Source organism: Callorhinus ursinus, unplaced genomic scaffold (assembly GCF_003265705.2).
Source record: "Callorhinus ursinus isolate GAN/ISIS: 27379988/994484 unplaced genomic scaffold, GSC_fseal_2.0 scaffold1712, whole genome shotgun sequence".
Lineage (NCBI taxonomy): Eukaryota > Metazoa > Chordata > Mammalia > Carnivora > Otariidae > Callorhinus > Callorhinus ursinus.
This window is the reverse complement of record NW_027398766.1, coordinates 1-10098: the sequence shown is the minus strand read 5'-3', so window position 1 is coordinate 10098 and position 10098 is coordinate 1. Positions and strand designations below refer to the sequence as shown.

General features: G+C 54.6%; 1 pseudogene; it reads right to left on the bottom strand.

The window, feature by feature from the left end:
- Positions 1-1155: 1155 nt before the first annotated feature.
- LOC112818018 (acrosin-like) lies at positions 1156-5440 on the bottom strand (annotated as a pseudogene).
- Positions 5441-10098: the final 4658 nt, after the last annotated feature.

Below are 10098 nucleotides of genomic sequence, written 5' to 3'. Positions count from 1 at the left end.
TGGAAAACAGTATGGAGGTTCCTCAAACAGTTGAAATTAGAGCTACCGTTCGATCCAGCAATTGCACTACTGGGTATTTACCCCAAAGATACAAATGTAGGGACCCGAAGGGGTACGTGCACCCCAATGTTTATAGCAGCAATGTCCACAATAGCCAAACTGTGGAAAGAGCCAAGATGTCCATCGACAGATGAATGGATAAGGAAGATGTGGTATATATACACAATGGAATATTATGCAGCCATCAAAAGGAATGAGATCTTGCCATTTGCAACGACATGGATGGAACTGGAGGGTGTTATGCTGAGTGAAATAAGTCAATCAGAGAAAGACATGTATCAATATTTCCTCATTTCTGTGAGGAATTCTTAATCTCAGGAACAAACTGAGGGTTGCTGGAGTGGTCGGGGGTGGGAGGGATGGGGTGGCCAGGTGATGGACATTGGGGAGGGTATGTGCTACGGTGAGCGCTGTGAATTGTGCAAGACTGTTGAATCACAGATCTGTACTTCTGAAACAAATAACGCAACATATTTTAAGAAAAAAGAAAAAGAAGAAGATAGCAGGAGAGGAAGAATGAAGGGGAGTAAGTCAGAGGGGGAGACGAACCAGGAAAGATGATGGATTCTGAAAAACAAACTGAGGTTTCTAGAGGGGAGGAGGGTAGGGGGATGGGTTAGCCTGGTGATGGGTATTAAAGAGGGCACATTCTGCATGGAGCACTGGGTGTTATGAACAAACAATGAATCATGGAACACTACACCAAAACAAATGATTTAATATATGGTGATTAACATAACAATAAAAATTAAAAGGCAGAGACTCTGAGTGAGATCCAGACCATACCTGGCCTGTCACCACAGATCGCCTTTTTCCAACTTCAAAAATCAAGATTTAGGAAACCACAATGACCCCTGACACACAAGCAATTCCACCCTGTTGTAGGGTGACAGGGGGAAGACGGATTTGCTGGGGGAGGTTTTGGATTGAGTCGGGGAGGGCAGGTAGGAGGAAGTCCAGAAATCATCCCTTCATAGATTAGATAGATAGATAGATATAGATATATTTTATATATCTATATTTAAGTTTATATTTATTTATTTCATCTTTTTTTCTTGGGAGTAAAGGGCTCACTGTGTCTGGAGTGGGGTCAGATCAGGAGGCGGCGGTCTGTTCTGGGAGATCTGTGGTCTCCATTTCGTAATACCGCTTTTCATTAGAAAAGGTCTTCCCCTTCAAGATCTCTGAGTTGCTGTAGTCGCTTGGCAACATAAAGTACTTGGGGAGATTTAGTGATACGTGGGGGAGCAGGTGGGGGTGGGGGTGGGGCTGAGGTTGGCGCCGGGGGTTTGGGTCGAGGTCGAGATGCAGGGGGGCTGGGAGGAGGTCGAGGAGGGCAGTGGAATTACCAAGGAGGGCGAGCAGAAGGGCGGGCAGAGGGCTGTCTAGTCGGGATTGCTTGAGAAGTCTGATGGAGAGGGGTGGGCAATTGAGCCATGTGCAAGGCATTAGAACCGATCTTGAAAGCAGTCCAGTTCAGATAGGGCCAGGTGGCCTTGTAGACTCCGGGGCACTTAGTTCAGGCACAGCCTACCGCCTAGCTTGTGACTCCCATGACCACATAGATGTTTGCCACGTTGTCTCTGCACATGAGAAGCCCACCGCTGTCCCCCTGCCCAAAAGGACACAGAAGTCACTGTGTGTCTGAGCCACTTTTCCCCTGCTGATGGAATCAGGCTCTAGGGGCAGCTATCCCCTCTTCATCAAGTGGCCTCCCCCCACCACAGCCACACCCATAGCCCAGCCACAGCCTGGTGGGTGGGTCTGAAATCTCCTGCATCCGGGTGGACAGGTCGAGGATCACACTTGGAACATGGCAGTGGAGGCCAAGTGGGACGCCAAAACCAAATGGAGCAAAGGGGATGGCCCTAGGCACACAGCATTCAGACGGTGTGTTTGTGTGGCTTGGACTGCATCTCCAGGCCCTTCAGGTCAACTTTGCATACCACCCAAGCAGGGTCAGTTTTGTACTTGCACTGTCCCCAAGGCAGGGATGACATGGAAATGACCACCACAACAAGCCTGGTCGCTTATGGTGACCTTTTAGATCTAAGGAAGAGCCAGATGACGTGGAAGAGAACAGGGTTTTCTCAATCCCAACACCTTGGCTTTAAATGCTAAAAAGTCCACAAGAACCTGAAATTCAATAGAAAAGGTGGACTACCCCAGAAGCATATGGGCTCAAGGAAGAGTTAGAACAAGGAAGGTCTGTAAGAATGTCACAGAAATTTGGAGGCTGGGGATTTTTTAAGACTTGGCCTTACCAATCGGGGATGGAGTCACCAGAAGATGGTAGAATCCCACTAAGAATGTCACAGAAATTTGGAGGCTGGGGATTTTTTAAGACTTGGCCTTACCAATCGGGGATGGATTCACCAGAAGATGGTAGAAATCCCACTAAGTTGAGGAGGATTCTAGAACAAATTGTGTGATGCCCAGGTTTAGCTGGGAGCCTATAATCCTTTTGAGAAATGGGACAGCAAAGGTGGTGGTAGGGGTGGGACTGTAGATGGGAACCCTGAGATCAGCCCCCCAGGGACTCCAAGAACCCTGGGACACTGCGCACATGTTTGGGTGGGTGGGCAGAGCAGGGTAGGCCGGGGGTTGGGACAAGAAGAATGCTCTAGAGGCCTCAGCACAGCTATGGACATCAATAGACAGAAAGAGGTTGATACCCCAGGTCAGGGAGGGAAGGGCCAGCAGAGGCCAGTGAAAACAGGGATGCCCAGGAGGAGAAGCAACCCAATCAGAGAAGGGGGGCATCCTAGAGAGAGGGAAGAAGAGTTACAGGAAGCATACTGAAACTACCAGGGTTTTGTCAGCAGAAAAGGCTGAGTTTTGAACCCCAAATGACGGAAGTGCCTTGAATTAGGAGCCCTCAGTTTTCCATTATCAAGGGACAGAAGAGCTTTCAGTCTCTCTTCTCATCCCCAATGTGACTGGGTACAAAATCCATGTGGTCGCCTGTAGAAAACTGAAAGGCCTAACCTACTCGTCAAACCCTTGCTGCCTGCTGCTGGCCTACCAAGAACCCTGTCCCCTCTCTCCAGAGGAAACGAAGTCACTCGGATGGGGAGGGTGGATTCTCGCATTGTGACCACCGAGGGTGGGGAGCAGAGATTCACTGAGGTCTAGAGGGCTGGGCTCTGGGGTCTCAGAGCTCAGAGACCACGTGACATGGCCCTTCAACTCACAGATGGGGAAATGGATGTCCAGAGAGGAGAGGAGTTGGCCCGCAACCACAAAACCCCATCTTAAGCTCTTCTCCTAGTGCCGTTTCAGGGGACAATCCCCCATTTCCAGAAGGTAGCAACTGGGGTTCCAGGCCCCAGATAGAGCCACAGCACATACCCCATTCAAAAAATGCCCAGGTTCCCTGGGGCTGCGTGCACCCTTCCACTCGGCGACCAGAGGAGCCATCAGTGGTGAGGTTGTGGACAGGGGACTCGGCTGCCAGTTTCTCCCGCTCTAAAAGGGGATAGTGTCCCGCATTCTGGTGGACATCACCACTAGGCACCACATAGGGCCCCTGCACTTCAGAGACCACTGAGGGAATGACCAGCAGTGCCCCTAGCCCTGTGAGAGCCCCTCCCATAGTCAATTTGTCTTTCAAGAATCCCCAGCCAGCCACCCAGCAGGCCTGGGGAAATCCAGGTGCGCCAGGCCTAAATTGGGGAAGGCAGCCCGTTCCGATGAATTGCCCATAGGGAACGGGAGGGGTGATCTTCATGAGAACGATGTCATTGTGCTCTAAACTGGGGATGTATTTCCTCATGAATGATGATTTCCTCGACATATCTCTCCTGTTGAGGCGGCTTCGCTGGCTTATCGTTCCCATACATAATTTCCCTTGCTCCAAAAATCAGTCTCCAGTCATATACGTTTCTGCAGGCACAGAGGCAAGCCAGGTCATCCTCAGAAAGGATGGGCTCGACAGAAACCTCTGGTGGCTATGATCCTCAGAGCCCACCCTCAGCAAGGGCCTGGGCCCACCCACTCACGGTCTGGTTGCCACAAGGTCCAGAGCCTTGGGGAGACTGCGCACAGAGCCCTGGAGAATGTCCCTTTCTGGGAAGAGCCTTTGTGAACACCTCACTCCATGCGCTCCCACACGTACTTTTTGGAGACGAAGCAGTAGGCAGCAGTAAGCAGCCAATGGGAGTTCAGCAAGGGGCCTCAGCACGCATGGTACCTTCGGTTATTATGGGACATGAATACCTGGAGGCTGACCATCCAGGGCCAGGCCCCGATTGTTGCATCCTGCCCTCTGACGATACCGCCAGTTCCCGGTGGGTTCTGCCTGAACCGTAACCCACAGGGGGCCCCGGGGAGAGACCAGGGGCACAGTTCAAACCAAGAAGAGGCACACACAGCCTGTCCTCGCACCTACACGATGGGGGAATCAGGGCTAGGGGGCCGGGCAAAGTGGCACAAACGGGAGTGTGGAGGGTCCGAGGGGGAGCTGCTGAGGAGAGGCGCTGTCAGGGCGGTAGGGAAGCCGGAAGCTGCAGGCTTCAGGAACTGGTGTTGAGGAGTATGAGTTCTGGGGTCTTGTGGGTGTAGCCCCAAGGCGAGGAAAGAAGGCGCCATAGGAAGCAGGATCGATGATAAGGGCCCTAGAAATATGGGAGATCCCGAGGCGGAGCGGGAGGCTAGAGGAGGAGAGAGAGAGGTGTAATGGCTTGAGGTCTTTAGAGACAATTCTGGGCGGGAAACTCAGGAAACAGCCACAGGGGTCTTGGGGCTGCAGTGTGGGGTTGGATGGTGGCAGGAGGGAGAGTAGCCAAGGCAGGTCCGTTGATCCCAGGTGTGGGGAGCAACGGGGGTCCAGGGGTGGAAGTTCTGGGAACTGGGGAGAGGCCACAAGAGTTTAGGGGTACCTTGGGGGCTGTCAGAGTCTAAGGTGGAGGCGGGACCCTAGAAGAATTCAGTGACAATACCCTGGGGTCTTTGGGGTCAGCCACAGGTGGGGCACCTCAGTATCTGTGGGAAGAAAGGGGTTTCTAAAAATTGGGACTTGATGTGCAAGAGGCAGTGAGGTCATTCTCTAGGTGAGGGAAGGACCCCAGTGTCTGTGCTACGGGAGGCATAGGAGCCCAGGATTCAGCCCTGGTGTCTCTCGGCTGATGAAGCTGGGAGCAAGGATGGTCTGAGTTGGGGATGTGGGTCACACCCGTGAGACCCAGGGGACTACTAAGGCCCAAGCTTGGCCTCCTTCCTAACCCTGGACAGAGGGAGTCTGGGTGTGGCTTGCTATTCAGAAGACACTCTTTCCAACCCCCGGACGTGTCCCTGACACTTATTCACACATGGCGTTAACTTTGGAAACCACAGACACTGCCAAGGCCAGCAGAATGGCAGTTGGCAGCATCTCTACCATACTCCTGCCCCAGCCTGGCCTGGGAGCCTAGTGACCTCGCAAAGCTCTGTGGCCTCCTAAACAATCAGCATGGCTACATCCCCCCCACACCCCAATAGTCAGGCCAGGCAGGAGCCATTTAGCTTAACCGGTTCAGAATTAAACAAGATCCCAACTTTCTGTACAGGCTCCTCTGCACGCCTCGGGTGATGGGGGCTCATGTGCAGCCCCCTCCCGCTGTCCCAAGGCCAGGATCTTCATTCCCAGTTACCCTTCGAAGGTTCCGTATCATCTGAGGATCCCGTTTTGTGCAGTGTCAGGGTCTGCCCCTCATGCAAGCTGCAACCACAGTTCCTGTTCCAATTCATGGGTTGAGGGCGAGCTCTGTCCCTCTGTGTCAAGATGATGCAGCATGTCAATGGTCACAGGGTGTCGGCTCACCAGATTAATCGATCCTTAAACCTGTGTAGGGCAAATTGTCTTTCCCTCTTCCAAGTACATACTATCAGCACACTTTTCAAAGAGCCACTTTGAATTTCTCTAATTTAGGACTACAAAGCCCACCTTTCTATTCACTGCTGAGTATCACAGGGTCTGGTGTTTCCTACCTGAGTGTCTCCAGGTCTCCTTTCTGGGACCTACATGCAGGAAAATGTGTCTCCTATACCTGAGGGTCAGGAATTCTCACCACAATCACCTGAATATCCTGAGGTTTCATTTTTTCTGATTGTCAGGAGATGGCATCTCACCAACGGGAGCATTACAAATGCTCAACTCACATACCTGCATGTTAAGAAGTTTCACCTTCCTGTAGGAGCGTGTGGAGTTCACACCTCCACCTGCATGAAGGGCAGTGTTCCCTCCTCTCCCTGAGTGTAAGTTCTCCACCAGGCAATCTGAGCATCAAGAGGTTGTCCCTTGCCTGCCTGCGTGTCAGGACACCTCATAGCTTCGTCCCGAGTGTTATGAGTTTTCAGATTGTCAAATGAGCTTTATTCTCCTACTAACTTTCTAAATGAATGTCACACTTTCTCAGCTCACATAATTTTCAGGAGGTCACATGCCCTTCAACTGAATTTCCAGTAGGACTTCTATATCTTTACTGGAGTATCAGGAGCCATCATCTCCTAACCCTAACCCTAACCCTAAACCCTAACCCTAAAACGTAAACCTAACCCTAACCCTAAACCACACCCTCACCCTAACCCCTCACCCTCACCCTAAACCTAACCCTCACGATAACCCATGGCTGGTCAGCAGAGTATCTGGAAGGCCAGCCCGCCAGAGCCCCTGCTAGCCCAGCCAGAGACTCCCTGAGCCCAGAGCGAGCCCTCCCCTGCCTGCCCAGTCAGGTGCAGAGCCTTGGTTCTCGTGTACATCCGCCACAGGGCTGGGTTACTGTACAGGTGCTTTGTGCAGGTCCCCTTTGCACACCTGGCCATGACACACCTGGCTGGCCCTCTCGGTAGGGAGGCCTGTGTGCCTGATGCACCTGTCCCCCACCTACCACTAGAGAAGCAAACACGTTCAAGCATTTCCATGTCCAACCCTCAGAGACAGTTGGGAACATGGGTCAAGAGAGGCAGGAACTGGTCCAAGACAAATGAGGGGTGCAGACCACAAGAAGCAGGGCTGCTCTCCAGCCCTAGGCCAGCCCCAACCCTCCCATGATGTTCGCTTTGGGGGTGAGAGCCCCTCAGATCCTCGGGGATAGCTACCCACCCCGTCCCATGTGGGGACATGACCTTGGCATCCCCAGGCATGTAGAGGCATGCGCACATGCACACCCACCCACACACACCACTCTGACTGCCCAGCTGGGGGTCAGAAAGGGAGGACACCCAGGGAGCGAGGTGGAGGAAAAGGGGGAAAGAAGAAAGAGGTTGGAGACAGCTGGGCCATGGGGCAGGGCATCAGGACTCCTGGCAAGGACCCAGATCCAGAGCATGGGGAGGGGAGACAGGCCAGGCTGATGGTCAGGGTTCCCCAAGGGACCCAGGGGGTTGCCAGGGCGTTGGAGGATGACAGGGTCTGGGTTCTGATGTCCACCACCACCCTGGGCACTTGGGAGTAGGAAAAGATACCCACCCCCAAGTCCAGAGGGGCTACAGCACAAAAGGCCTCAACTTACTCTTCTGTCAATTGGGCTGCAGAGATGCAGTGTCCCAAGGGTCCCACAGGCTTGTAGAAGAGCCTGTTGGCCTTGGATCTCCATCCCCGACCCCCTGTGATCCCAGTCTTCAGAAAATATTTTCTACCCCCTCGAGGTCCTTCTCAGCAGAGGACAGACTCGGGGCTTGGGGGGCTGAGGACCTGGGTACGCAGAACGTGGCAGAGCACTGGGCCACCAGTCTGGAGACCAAGGTCAGGGCCCTCCTTGTTGCAGCCTCAGGGTCCCCATGTGGACGAGGATCCAGAATCACTGCTCTGGTCAGGGTGAGGAGGCCTTAGGAAGGAATGGAGCACCAGGACCGGAGAGGGAAACAGGGACAAGGGAGGCTTCTGAGGTTTCTCACATCGCCCATGGAACCCACAGATCCTGCTCCTGGGAGAGACACAGACACAGAGACAGAGAAGGAGACAGAGAATGAACACAGGACAGAGGGAACCAGGAGAAGTCATAGACTTTCCTCCACCAGCTTGGAAACGACATCCCGGCATTTTGTGCCATTCTATTCCGGAGAGCGCCGTCACACAGGCCATCCACCCTGGAGGGGAGGGCATTCCACAGGGATGTGTGACCAGGATTCAGGGGTGCCAGGGGCCACGCTGGGGACTGCCCAGCACACGGGCACAGACAAGGCCCTGGGAACTGAGCCTAACCTTAATGGGGGCCTCTGGAAGTCTGTGTTGTGAGAGGACAAGGTCAGAATCAGTTCATGACTACCTTCCCACGGGGGCTGGGACACAGGCAGGAGGGGGGTGGCTTTGCCTGACCCCAGAGCAGACCCAAGCCCCTCTGCGCTGTGTTCCATGCCAAGCCCAGCTCCTGGCTCATCCTTGCATTGCCAAGTATGCACCAGCCTCCTGTGAAGGCAGGTATGGAACATGTATAGAGGTCCTACCCCCAATAGTGTAACTAGAAGTAGAAGCCAGAATACCCCGATGTGCAGATGGGGAGCCTGGGGAGGCCCTGAGAGGCATCGGGACTGTCCAGGATCACAGCTCTGGGCACGCACAGGAACCTGGTCTGAACCCAGCTCTGTGCCATCGCAGCACAGACACCAGCTGCACCTAGGCCTCCCAGGGGCTGTGGGTGGGCTGTGTGGGTGTCACTGTGTGGATGGGGCATGGGGGGAGGATGAGCATTGAGCAGCCGGGGGAGTGGGGAACTCGGGGGGGCTCTTGCGTGAGGAGGAAGTTGGGTAAGGGGACTCTAGGCAGTGGTGACCTCACTTCCCTGACAACAGAGCCCAACATAATTTGGAACCCTGGTAACCAGGCACCCACATTCCACAGACAGCCCCCTGCCCAGCTCATTTCGTTGGAGATCTTCAAACCAAGATGTTCGCATGTTGCTTTCCAAGGTCCGGAGGCTGCAGGCGGAAGAAAGCACGCCCTGCAGATGCTGTCCCCCGCTGGGGATTTCATGTCAGAGCTCCCCACCACCTCTGGACATTTGGCCGGGAGGACAGAAAGGTGACACCACGATGCCCAGAGCCGGCCACCCAGCCCCACTCACTCTGATGACCTGTGTAGCCCCAGGTGCCCTCCCTGTGTGTGTGTCTGTGTGTCTGTTTGTGTGTGTCTGTGTGTGTGTGTCTGTGTGTGTCTGTGTGTGAGTGTGTGTGGTTGCACGTGTGTGGATGGGGGTGTGTATCTTGTGTGTGCGTGTGTGTGTGTATGTGTGTGTAAAGAGGGGTCATGCAGGGTGGGGCCACCCGGAGCAGGAGCAGGCTGATGAGGGGTCAGATACCCAGTGGGCAGGTCATGATCAAGGTCAAGGCTGGCTGTGTGGGATGGGGTGTGCGGGCGCTGCCCCTTCTGCCCGAGGTTTATCCCGATAGCCATGCAGGGATGGGTCACTGCATCCCGGATGCAGGGCTGTGCACGCACAGGTCTGTGTCTGATCTGGGAGCAGTAGGGGGACTGGGCAGGAGGACAGTGCGGATGGCCGGGCAGGGCTGTGATGTCTCGGGGCCGGCTACTGGTCCCTGTCTTTGCAGGGGTCCACGGAGGACATCAGAGGAGGCTGGTGGACGCGCCCTCCATCTCCTCAACAGAGGGAGCAGGTCCTAGTGATTGTAGGGGAAGACCTCCTACACCACCCAGACTGCTGTCCCAGGTGGTTGTCCACTGGACAGTGGTCCAAGAGCCGGGGCCCACGGAGGCCAAGGCCAACGGTGAGAAGGCTGGGGCTGGGTGTTTGTGGTGTGTGGGGATGGGTCGGTGCTGGCCCCACAGGGAGGAGCCCCCAGAGGCTGGTGTGGGGCCAGGAACAACGACTGGGCACAGAGCACACAGCGGTGGACTGCAGTTGGGGAGACATCCCCGTGAGGGTTCCTTCCCGGCTGTGGCTTCTCTGGGAGACACTGGGCTGGGCTCTGTCTCTGCAAAGCCCACAGAGAGCAGGCATGTGGGTGAGCATTTCTCCTCTCACAATTGCTCCACCACCTGAGGAGCTAGAGCCGGATCTGGAGGGAGGGGTGGTGCCTGCAGTGACTTCAGGAGGAGACCAG